Source organism: Canis aureus, chromosome X, assembly GCF_053574225.1.
Source record: "Canis aureus isolate CA01 chromosome X, VMU_Caureus_v.1.0, whole genome shotgun sequence".
Lineage (NCBI taxonomy): Eukaryota > Metazoa > Chordata > Mammalia > Carnivora > Canidae > Canis > Canis aureus.
In genome coordinates, this window is record NC_135649.1 from 92,134,465 (window position 1) to 92,147,438 (window position 12,974).

The window sequence follows — 12,974 nt, forward strand, 5'->3', positions numbered from 1 at the left end:
GTTGTGAATATCCTTTGGGAGAAAACAGGTGAAGCAGATACTGTTGGTGCCCTACTCGTATACACCTGACATTTACTATGTCCACCTATGCTGTCAAACTTCCAGCTTTGCCTGAAGTCTCTCTCTTGACAGTGGAGCCCTCTATGCCCTCTCTCTTCCCAGGAGCAACCCTCAACTAATGACAGACAGAGTTATTGGATAAATTCCCCAGCTCCCTTCCCTCATGAGTGGGATAAAGCCGAGGCATACTCTAGTTGCCCTTAGTAGTCTTACTTGTAAATGCAAATTTTGCTGGCTTCCTTCTCTTCCCTGTTTTACTTCTGTACTTCCTTCTGGTATTTCCAGGGATTATCTACCAAAAAGATACTTGCGTTTAAACCATTTTCTCAGGTCACTTCTGGGAGAGTATAATCCAAGAAAACAATGCCATTTGCCTGATCCATTGCTTAATAATTTGTAGTTTCATTACATTAGTGGCTAATTTCTAGTAAGATATTTTATTCAGGTAATCTGTCCTAGTTATATGTGAGTCCTATCTGCATATGATTAATGACTTTTAGAAATATTATTGGTGTGAGTCAGTCTTCTATAGCAGGGGTTGGCAGACAACAACCTGTGTGCTAATTCTGGTCAACCATCTGTTTTAATAAATAAAGTTTTATAGGAACATAGTTACATCCATCATTTACATATTGTCTGTGACTACTGTCATACAGAATTGAATTGTTGTGACAAAGACTGTAAGTTATAAAATATTTATACCTTACAGAAAAAGGTTGCTGATTCCTCATGTAGAACCTGGTCACCTTTGGGTTCATTGAGAAAAATAAATCTAAATTTATAAATATGAGAACTAGAATGTGGACCAGTAGTATCTTACCAAGTGGCAGCAGTTCAGTGAAACTCCTAGCCTGCGATGGAGACTGTTCACCACACACTCAATTTGTTTCAGTGTTTGTATATAGCATGTTCAGAATCATGTCTTGAGTATTTTATAGTAGAAATGAGAAGCAGGGCATGGGCTACACAAGAATATTGAGAAAGTGTCTTTTTAAATGAGGTTCATCAGAGGGGTACCAGGGTCCTGGATGGAATCCTGTGTCAGGCTCCCTGCAGAGAGCCTGCTTCTCCCTCTACCTATGTCCCTGCCTCTTTTTCTGTGTCTCTCATGAATAAATAAAATCTTTAAATGAGGTTCATCAGCACATTTGAGAATAATTTCTCTCCAAAAAACTTATTTTCTTGATTGACGTGGTGCTTGCTTATCATCTCATCATACTATACTTTCTTAAACCCTACAGGCTCAATATTAATTATGAATTAACTTGAAACTGGTTGTTGAGGTCCTCTGTAAGATCCTAAGTTATGTATGCCATGATTCTAGCAAGCTTAAACTCCTTCAACATAGAAACACTTTTTTTTTTTTTAAGATTTCATTTATTTATTCATGAGAGACAAAGAGAGAGAGGGGCAGAGACACAGGCAGAGGGAGAAGCGGGCTCCATGCAGGGAGCCCCATGTGGGACTCGATCCCGGGTCTCCAGGATCCCACCCTGGGCTGAAGGCAGCGCTAAACCACTGGGCCACCCAAGCTGCCCTAGAGACACTTTCTATTCTTTCTTAACAACCTTCTGGCCCCCAACATTTGATAGCAAAGTATTCTATACATAACAAATGCTCAGTAAACTTTATGACTATCCTATATCCACTGCACACAGACTCCTCTAGATGAGGCAACATGGTAAAAAAAAAAAAAACCGGAATCATTTGCCAAATATGAAATAATTATGCAAAATAGGTGAGTGATAAGGAATATAGGCTTCAAAAATGCTGAAACAGTGTGTGAAATCCTTAGTTCTGGTCATGCAGTCTTATTTTCAGACATTTGAAAGGAACAAATTGTTAAGTCAAAAACTTTTAACACTGAACCCTCTCTGAGTAGCTAATAATGAAACTAGCAAAGAAACTAAGAATATATTTAACCCATTTGGGAAATTAACTAGATTGCATAAACTTTATGTCTTGTAAGAAGTCCTTTTGGCCTGAGACTAATTACTAAAAACTTGTTTTTTACTCTTTCATCCACAATCTAGTAGGGGGATAAAATAGGTAAGCCAATAACAATATTCCAAGGCACATTTAGACATTGCAAAGAATAGCCTACCACTGTGTTTATTGTCTTCACTATCTCACTTCTATTCATTCTTTAATCCACTGTGATCTGGCCTTTATTTTTTTTAAAGATTTATTTATTTATTTATTTATTTATTTATTTATTTATTTATTTATGAGAGAGAGAGAGGCAGAGACACAGGAGGAGGGAGAAGCAGGCTCCATGCAGGAGCCTGACGTGGGACTCAATCCCAGGTCTCCAGGATCACACCCTGGGCTGCAGGCAGCGCTAAACCGCTGCACCACCAGGGCTGCCCCTGATCTGGCCTTTATTTTCAGTTAAGTTCACCTTACCATTTTTAAAAGTCCCCATTACATATAGGCTAGGGCTTAAGGAGAGAACAAAAATATATCCATTTTCTGCACTCAAGGATTTCCTAACCTACTCTTGGGGAGGAAGAAATTTCCTCTGTCCTTCTAGCTGTGCTAAGGATCAAATTAACATAGGGCAGATCAACAGGAGACAATCCAATTTAGTTTTGTAATACAGAGAATCCACATAGACATGAAATTCCAAAAATAATCAGGCAACATGAGGCTTAAATGACATCCTAAGCTAGGGAGAGGGAAAGGTTCTAAAGATGCAAGGGGGAGGAAGACAATTAGCAGGAAGGTGAGAGGAGATATTTAGGAAACAAAAGTTGCCCTATAATGTGGATAAGTTTCTTAGGTGAACAGGAATATCTAGTACAGGCTCTCCTTTCCAATGTACATTTAGGCAGTTGAGGGGGAGATAAAGAGCTTTTCCTGAATCTTCTGGGTTTCAATTGCTTATAACTCAAAATAATCTTCATGCCAAAATGGCCCGCCTTGGGGCACTTGCCCTTGGCCCCTACACTATTAAGGGATATACACATGTGAAAAAAGTTGTCAGACGCAGTAGTAAGTGCCATTAAAAAGAAATCAAGTAGGAGTTTTGGTAACACAAAAAGAGAGGGTGGTCAATTCTGTTTAAGGGTGGATCATAGGCTGGGTTCCCTGGAAAGAGAGCCTAAGATAGGGATTTTTCAAAGGAGTACACACAAGAGAAATCTGTGTAGGAGTAAGGAGAGCAGAATAGGACAGAGGAAGAACCAAGCAAGGATATAATCTCACGCAAAATCTAACTTTGGCTTGATATGAAACAGATTCTAAAGCATAAATGTCACTGCAGAGACAGAAGAAAGGGTCCAACCATTTATACCTCTGTCCTTGGCTGCCCCAGTTAGTCAAGGTCAAACTTTCTGAGAAGGTCACAGGTATAAGCTGTTAGCTGCAGTGTATTCACAAACAGCTGAAGGTTTTGGTGTCCTGGCTGGTCAAGTTGATTGGGCAGATCATCAACAGCATCTACTAAAAGAGGGTTAGAAGAACTAAATTATATGTTTATCATTTTGGGCAGTCCAACATCTGAGCATCCTTCCTGTTTGAGGAAAAATGTCAAGGCAGATGGGAGACAAAACTCCACATTTTATTAAAAAGAAAACTATAGGCCCCAAATGGCATTGGTTAGGCCAGGTCACCACATTAGGCCTTAATACCTAACCTAATTGCACTTTCAACCTCCCTCAGAAATATAGTCTTAACCAATCAGTCAGAAATTTCCTGGTCTTTACCAGTAAAGTAATCTGTTACATGGGCCCTCTCCAACTCTGGAAGGAAGATGAGGTAATTGACTTATTAAGACCCTTTTCTTTTGTCCCTAAAGGAAGGTAACCTCACCCAAAATATTGCTTTTTTCTGTTTATGACTTTCTTCTCTTGTCTGTAAAAAAACTTTTCCCATTCTTTTTTTTTTTTTTTTTTTTTTTTTTTTTATGATAGGCACACAGTGAGAGAGAGAGAGAGGCAGAGACACAGGCAGAGGTAGAAGCAGGCTCCATGCACCGGGAGCCTGACGTGGGATTTGATCCTGGGTCTCCAGGATCGCGCCCTGGGCCAAAGGCAGGCGCCAAACCGCTGCGCCACCCAGGGATCCCCTTTTCCCCTTCTTTAAACTTATGGAGCCTCCCTCTACTTGAAGGTAGGATGCTGTCCAATTCATGAATTATTTAATAAAGCCAATTAGACATTCAAATTTATTTGGTTGCATTTTGTTTTTTTTTTAACACTATGATCCTTCCAATTTTCTGAGCAAAGCTCTATGGCCTTCCCGATATGTTTCAGGCATCCTTCTAAAAAAATTCATTTTCTGTTTTTATTAGCCAGAGTAAGATTTTGTGATTTGCCACCAAGAACCCTGACAGATTCAGAGATTATGGAAATTGTTAGGTGGGGAAAAATTGTTAGGTAGAAAAAAGATGGGGGCTGTTAGGTAGGAAAGGAACATGGAAAGGAGAGATATCAAGTATGTTCAGAATGAGTAAGAGCCAGATGTCTAGGATAACTCTGGAATTTATTTTGTAAGACTATGGGAAGGTGTGGCAAATCTAGGGAGAGTTTGGGGAAGGAAGACTGACTTCATCTGGGGACTTGTGAGTCTTAGTTTTCTGAGAACATCTGTAAGGAGATGTTTTACAGGTAACTGTACAAGTCTCATAGTCAAGAAAAGCATCTGGGAGGTGAGAGACTGAGAAAGAGACAGAGATAAAGATACCAACATTGGCCATGGATGTGGCCAAACTCAAGGGGGAGTATATACAAAAAATAAGAGTTGAAAAGGTCAACAGCGGAATCTTAAAGGGTAGGGAAGAGGAGCAGGATCTGCCATCCCAAAATATGCCTCCTTGGTATAAGGATTATTTTGAGCTAAAGACAGTCAAAACCCAGCAGTTTCAGGAAAATCTCTTCACCTCCCTGCTCAACTGCTTGCCTGTACTAGGAAAAGAGCTATTAATTAGAGATACCTTTAAAAAAATAATTAAAGATACCTTTTTACCTAAGAAATTTATCTGTATAACAGGGCAACCTTTGTTTTCCAAACAGCTCCTTTGTATTTCTAGACTCGTAACCCCCTTTCTTTTTTTAACCCCCTTTCTTTCTTATATTTTATACAAACTTCAATTATCTGGCTACATTTTGAGTCTTGTATCTTTGGGGGTCCTATATGTGTGAAATTAAATTTGTTTTTCTCCTGTTAATCTGCCTTATGTCATTTTAATTGTCTGACCAGCCACAGGACTTAGAAGGGTAGAAAGAAAATTTTCCTCCCCTACAGTGGTCAGGTCTGTATATTTCTTTACAGATGTATCTTAGGTAAATTATGAAAAGACAGAGAAGGCAAAGAAGGAAGGACTAGTCAACACTGCTAATTGCTACAGAGTTATTAAGCAGAACAAGTGCTAATAAAAGACCATTGGTGATATTAATTACTATTACTATTAATTACTAAGTCTTATCTTTGAGAGAAGAGTTTTTATAGTTTCTTAAAAGAAAAAACTATCCCTCCTCCTGTATAAGGTAAATCTACCATCCCTCCTCCAGATCTTCTTTCATTAACTGTATCCCCTTACACCCCTGAATTTGTAGCCTTTTCCTCTATATTGGCTCCTTTGCAGCAAATAAGCAGAGCTAAAATACCCTTTCCTCTCTTCTCTCCTTAAAGAACTCCAATTCATCTTTCAAGACTCAATGTCACCTCCACAGTGGATGTTTCCTAAGTCTTAGGTAGAATTTAGACTACTTTCCTTTCCTGGACTCACATAATACTTTGTTTCCTCCTCTTTTAGATCTTACCCAAATAGATTAGAGGTATCTACTTATGTACCTGTCTTTTCCACCATACTGTGTGTAGGAATTGTGCCCTCGTCACCTTATATTCCTAGTGCCAAGCATAGTGCATAACATATCACAGATTCAATATGATTTCTTAAAAGAATGGCTGTTTGGCCAAAAAATTCACAAACGGCATGAATGTTCCTTTCCTAGAATGTTTTAATTTAGGTTCATCTTATAATTTATAGATATAAAATATATTTTAAATTGGAACTTTTACTTCTCCATAAACTTTATAGAAGAATTAAACTTTGAGAGAAAAAAATAATATGTAGAGAATTATCCCACAGGAAGAAAGAATAAATATCCTTGTTGCATTGGCATAGTTAATATCATGCATACTAAATTATAAAGCAAAGGCAACATTACAAAAAATAAACACTGAAATACAGATAAAAGGGAAGGAGTCTATTCCTCCTCAGGCAAGGCAGTAGTTTTGCATATTAATGAAATTTAAATGCTTCACAGTAAGAAAAATGATTGGAATAGATTGCAATAACTTAAAAATAAGTATACTTTAAACAGCCTCTGTGATGAATATGTGATTATGGAGAATCAGTCAAAAAGGCTAGTCAGGCATTGTTCCACTCCGGTACTCCCAGAAGCAGGATGACTGATGGCCCTCAATTAACAAAGGCACATTGAGGGACTGGCAAAACTGAAGACACAAAGAAAATCCACAGGTTGACTTGCTAAAAGACACAAAGATGTCAGTCTGGAAGATGACAATTGCAATATTTATAATATTACAAAATATTGTATATATCCAGAGCATTCTAGAATATTTAATGTAAGTGAGAGAAAATAAAACAGAAAAAGACAAATGCATAAAGGCATGTGAAAAGTTTAAAATATTTGGCAGATTTGGATGAATTTCAGGGCCTGTGGCAAGTTACTATAAAATACAGGCTGGTAAAGATTTTCTGTAAATGTTTTAGGCTTTGCATGCCAGATGGTCTTTGTTACAACTACTGACTGTGCCCTTATAGTACAAATGCAACCACAGAAAATAGGTAATTGAATGGGCATAGCTCTGTTCCAATGAAACTCTGTTTGTAAAAACACAAGAGGGCCAGATTTGGCTTGTAGGCTATAGTTTGCCAACCCATACTGTGAAACAAACCAGATAGTGATAAAAGAACAAATTGGGTAAAATTGTGTGTGTATGCACACATGCATGTATATGTGTGATCAATAACTCTTAATTCAATAATTGTTGTTGAACTTATAAGTATGTTCTTATTGTGCTTGGACCAGTACTTACACGAGGGTGTGGCCCACTGAATTGTTTTTTTCTTAAGATTTTATTTATTTCATGAGAGACACACACACACACAGAGAGAGAGAGAGAGAGAGAGAGAGGCAGAGGGAGAAGCAGGGAGCCCAACATGGGACTCGATCCTGGGCCTCCAGGATCAGGCCCTGGGCTGAAGGTGGCGCTAAACCATTGAGCCACCCAGGCTGCCCAGTGAGTTGTTTAAATCCATTCATCAGAATTATTTTCCAGCTCCCAAGTGATTCCAAGGAGTATGCCAAGAATGCTGTTCAAAATATTCATCTTCTGGGGTCTTTAAAATGTAGATTCTTTTTAAAATTATTTTTTAAGGTTTTATTTAAATTCCAGTTGGTTAACATACATTGTTATATTAGTTTCAGGTGTACAATATAGTGATTCAATGCTTCCATAAAACACTCAGTGCTCATCACAAGTACATTCCTTAATTCCCATCACCTATTTAATCCATCCTGCCAAAATGTAGATTCTGATTCAGTAGGTCTGGGGTAGGGCTGGAGATTTTGCATTTCTAACAACCTCTCAGATGACACTCTGAGAGGACCACACTTTGAGTAGTAAGGTGCTTGAACCGTTGTTCATGCCTGGGATGTCTAGGTCCTGCCCCAGACACTGATCTATTTGGTCTGGGATGTGGCCTGGATATGGAGATTTCTAAATACTCCACAAGTGGTTCTAATGTGCAGCAAAGTTTGAGAACCTCTGTGCTAAAGTGATTTATCAATTTTAGTTATTGTGTTATCAGTAGCCCTTTTGTCCATTCTCCCCTCCCAATCTACCCATTCCTTTCCAGTTCAGGCCCAAACATTCAGATGATGGTGGAATCAGGATTAGCACTTCATCCTTTCTTTCCCACCTCTGAGGAGTGGAATGTAGTTAAGTTGGAAAGAGGAGGCTCAGGAGGCAACCTGGTTTGGGGTAGAATAAACAAAAGATGTTCTGGGGGTCATTTGAGGGGGAGGCTGTTTGAAACAGCCAAACGCACCTTCAGGCTTGGGCTTGAGTTTGGGACAGTGAAAACAGCAATCTGCCCTCCTGAATCCTGGCAGCACCTGACAACCAAGCAGCCATCAAGGATTTTTCCTTCTCAGGATGCAGAATGACACAGTTGGTTGAAACACAAGAGAGACCCCCAGTGGTAAAGTACAGACGTGAAATCTTCTCCCCCAAAAGAACAGCAGGAAGAACTCAGAAATGAGTGGATGAAGCTAGTGATGATTGAATGATGGCTTATACATGGTACATGTACTATGTGTGCCAGGTACTGTCGTAAGCATTTAAAAATATCAACTCCTGGGCAGCTCAGGTGGCTCAGTGGTTTAGCGCCACCTTTGGCCCAGGGCGTGATCCTGGAGACCCGGGATTGAGTCCCATGTCGGGCTCCCTGCATGGAGCTTGCTTCTCCCTCTGCCTGTGTGTCTGCTTTTCTCTCTCTCTCTCTCTCTCTCTCTCTCTCTCTTTCTCTCTCATGAATAAATAAATGAAATCTTTAAAAAAAGATTAAAAATATCAACCACTTTAGTCTTCTCAGCAACCTAATGGGGTTGATGCCTTTATTGTCCCTCTTTTACATGGGTGGAAATGGAGGCACAAAAAAGTGAAGTAACGTGCCCAAATTCGCCCAATTTAGTAAGTGGCTAAGCTGGGATATGAACCCAGGCAATGTGAGGTTAAGAAACCACTACACTGTTTCTCTAAAGCAGGGAAGTAAAAAGGGTCCTCAGCCAATTTATAGTTTTTAAACACTCAAATATTGATGCTCACCCTATGCTTCCTCATATCTAGAGAAGTTATATACGCACATATATGTATATACATATGAATGTATGTGTGTATATATGTATATGTACACACACACACACTTGAGACAATGTCAGGGAGAGCACACAACTTCAAACCAGGCAGAGAAAGAGTGAAAAGATCAAGTTTGATGGGCATCCCTGGTGGCGCAGAGGGTTAGCGCCGCCTGCAGCCCAGGGCGTGATCCTGGAGACCCTGGATGGAGTCCCACGTCAGGCTCTCTGTATGATGCCTGCTCCTCCCTCTGCCTGTGTCTCTGCCTCTCTCTCTCTCTCTCTCTCTCTCTCTCTCTGTCTCTATGAATAAATAAAATCTTTAAAAAAAAAAAAAGATCAAGTTTGACTAGAAAAATTAAAAGGGTAATAACATTTTCTGGAAACAAAATTCAAAGGACTATGATCCTCATTTTATTTATTTTTTAAGGTTTTTTTATTTATTTGAGAGAGAGACAAAATGAGAGCACAAGCAGGGGAGGGGCAGAGAGAGAAGGAGAAGCAGACTTCGTGTTGAGCAGGGAGCCCACTGGGGCTCCATCCCAGGACCCTGGGATCACAACCTGAGCCAAAGGCAGATGCTTAACCAAATGAGCTTACCCAGGCACCCCCATAATCCTCATTTTAAACAAAGTATTTACAGGGAAATGTGAAAGGATATTATTGCTTAGCTAAACTTGTTCATATTTTACTAAAACTTCAAAGCAATCTGTCAGCTTTAAATTGACTCAAGCTACCCATGTGTCTGAATATAGACTACAATGTCTATACATTTTTAATTTTGATCTTTGTAAACTACATGTAGTGCAGAGAAACTAATGTTTTGAGTATTTTTTCTAGACATGGACAGCCTTAAGGTTTACATGGGTACAGATTTCATCTGGTCAAACAGAGAGTTGACTGAGAGAGGAGGAGTTCTTAAACGGAAGCAGAAAAAATCCAGAGATGCATCTATCATTTCCTTGGGAAATCTTTTTACTGAGAAATAATTTCTTTCTACCCATAACCATGAGGAAAAAATAATAGGCTAACTCCTCTCCACATCTTGAGAGGAGCAACCAAAAACCACACTTACTTCAGGAAAAGGCTGCCTTGGGGACACTGGGTATGGGCACAGATGGTCACAGTCTGGAATGAGCTAATGGTCAAGGTGGGGCCAGCAGCCCTCTGGGTGTTGTAACACCTCAACCCATCCTCTAACGGTAGCTGCCTGGGCACGGGGCTGGCCGTGCCTCACTCTCTCTACACTTCTGCTGACCTTATCCAGTCCCATGATCTTACCACCATCTGTGACTGATATCTCTCATATATGTCTGTTTCCAAACCCGACACCCCACCTGAGCTTCAGATTCATTTTTCTGACTGCCTGCATGAGAGTTCCATTTGCATATGTAATAGGCATCTCAGATTTTATGTGACATGCCGTCCCCACCCCTGGTGTCCCCCTGCAAACATCCTCAAATTAATAACTATCATTACCATCCAGTCAGGTGTTCAAGTACAAACAGCAGAACCTAGATGATTTTCCCCATTTCTCATTCTTCCCGTGGTTCATGAGCAAATCTTGATTCATCCAAATCCAACTAGACTTTGTCTCTACCACCTCTTACTCAGCTTCTACTCCAGTTCAGCCACCAGTGTCTTTCACTGGATCTGCTACAGCATCTCCTGACTGGTCTCCCAGCTTCAACTTTTGCCCACCCCCTAAATTCTTCAAAGCAGCCAGATCACTGGCTTAACATTCAGGGAAATTTATTCCCCTTCATATTCATATTACAAATTTGAGCCTCAAACTTGACCTTGTGTTTGTCAGCCATTCTAGCAGGTAATTTGGGGTTTTGGATACTCCTACTACATTAATGGAAGAAAGGGTACAGTTGAAGGAGAAAACCGTGTTTGGATATTGGGTAAGGGCAATACGCATGGTGACCTAGAAGTCAGGTACCTGTCTATGGGAAGCCGGGCTAAGGTTCAGTTACATTGTTCCTGTTGCCCAGGGCAAACTTGTTAAAGAAATATCCTGCCTTTCTGGTTCTTAAGATTCCCATGTTGCTACCCAGATGTAACAATGATGAACATTTGCATTTTTTAGTAAGCTAAATGTTTTCAAATAAAGTTGAAGACTCCCTTTAATACTAGACTAATCCCATTCTTCACTTTTTCCATAGGGGCCACCACCGTGGTGAATTCTAGACCGTGTTGTTTCTTTTTTTTTTTTTTTTTTTGACCGTGTTGTTTCATACTTTTACCATACACATGCTCCCATTCACACCGGGGCCCCAGGCCACCCTCCTCACTCCACCCCATCCCTGCTTCCCCATATAGTTAAAAAAAAAAAAAGATTTTATTTATTTGTTCATAGAGACACAGCTAGAGAGAGAGAGAGAGGCAGAGACACAGGCAGAGGGAGGAGGAGGCACCATGCAGGGAGCCCAATGCGGGACTCGATCCCAGGTCTCCAGGATAACACCCTGGACTGCAGGCGGCGCTAAACCGCTGTGCCACCGGGGCTGGCCACCCCACATCGTTTATAAAGGGAAGATGGATTTGTTTTCCAGGTTCCATGGAGTACCTTTCCCCTCCATCTTCAGAGATCCTGAGCTGCATACAGATGGGGCAGGGGTGGGTGGAGAGACTCCTGAATACCTGTTGTAAAACTTAAAAGGTGAAGGGTTTGCACGGGAATCAACCAGAGACCTTTTTAAAGTTTTGAACCAAATAACTTTATTGAAACCAAACAACTTATTTATTTATTCATATTTATTTATTTATTTATTTATTTATTTATTTATGGCAGAACTGGAAGAAAAAAACCTGAAGGTTCTGCCAAGGCAATACTGCAACATGCACGCTCGGCGGGGCGCCCAGGGGAAGTCGCCCTGGGCCCTGCCCGGGGGAGGTGTCCGTGCCAGGTCAGTTCTCTTTGTGGCTGTGGCGCAGGGTGAGCCTGTCGAACGGGTACTCAGCCAGGCCGGCTTCCGGGGCCCCCACGCTGCGCAGGCTGGTGCCGTAGCCTCCCAGAGCTCTTGGATGGCCTTGCCTCGCTCGCTCGCTCGCTCACGGAGGGAGTGGGCGTCCAGGAAGTCGCAGAGCTGGGCGTCGTTCTGGTCGGTGGCCAGCCGGTGCAGGTCAGGTCGAGCAGGCAGGCTCTGGTTCACGCGCTTCTCCAGGTGCAGGGCGCACTCCGTGGCCCTCGGGCCGCTCTCCCAGGCGTCGCGGTCGGGCTTCTTGACGTCGCGCAGACGGATGCGGCCCCCGCGCTGGTTCTGCAGCTCCACGAGCATCTCGGCGTGCTGGGTCTCCTCGCGGGCCTGGCGCTGGAAGAAGCGGGCCAAGTTCCTCAGGGCCCCGTCGTCGCGGTCGAAGGAGAAGGCCATGGACTGGTAGGCGTAGGAGGCGGACAGCTCCAGGCTGATCTGGCTGTCGATGGCGGCCTCGCAGTCGGGGTGGTAGTTCTGGCGGACCTGGGAGATGGGCGCGGCGGCCATGGCTGGCGGCCCGGGCACCAGGACGAGGGCGAACACGTCGCGGAAACGAGAGCCACGGAGTGGGCAACGGCGGGGCCGACTTCGGTGGTGGCCTCGGAGATCGCCCAGCGTGAGTGGTGAGGGAGGCCGGAGCCCGAATCAGTGGCGGTTGATCTGAGGGAAGTGGCGGTTGAGATGGGAGACAGCTCTGGGAGGGGACCGGAAATGTCGTCCAGGGAAGGGGGCGCACTTCCGGCTCAGCGAAGGCCGCAAAGGCTGTGTTCTAGGTTCTGTTGGAGCCTGAGTGAGGCAGAGTGACCCTGTGCTGAGCACCTGGCGTTTACTAATACAGTTTCTAATTTGGGGATAATGTGTCTATTTTCCAAGTACTCTCATTCTAGCAGCCTAATTTTATTTTATAAACTCATTCTCACCCAAAATTCTAAGAATATGAATTTGAATTTTCGGTAAATTTCTCTTCTGTTTCCTGTAAAATATAAATATAAATTTATCTGTTTATCATCTTCTGTTTTACTTTCCTGAAATACTTAAAACT

At 42.0% G+C, this 12,974-nt stretch overlaps 1 pseudogene; it reads right to left on the minus strand.

Annotated features, from left to right (window-relative positions):
- Window positions 1-11,735: 11,735 nt before the first annotated feature.
- LOC144309156 (ferritin heavy chain pseudogene) lies at window positions 11,736-12,653 on the minus strand (annotated as a pseudogene).
- Between the last annotated feature and the right edge of the window lie 321 nt (window positions 12,654-12,974).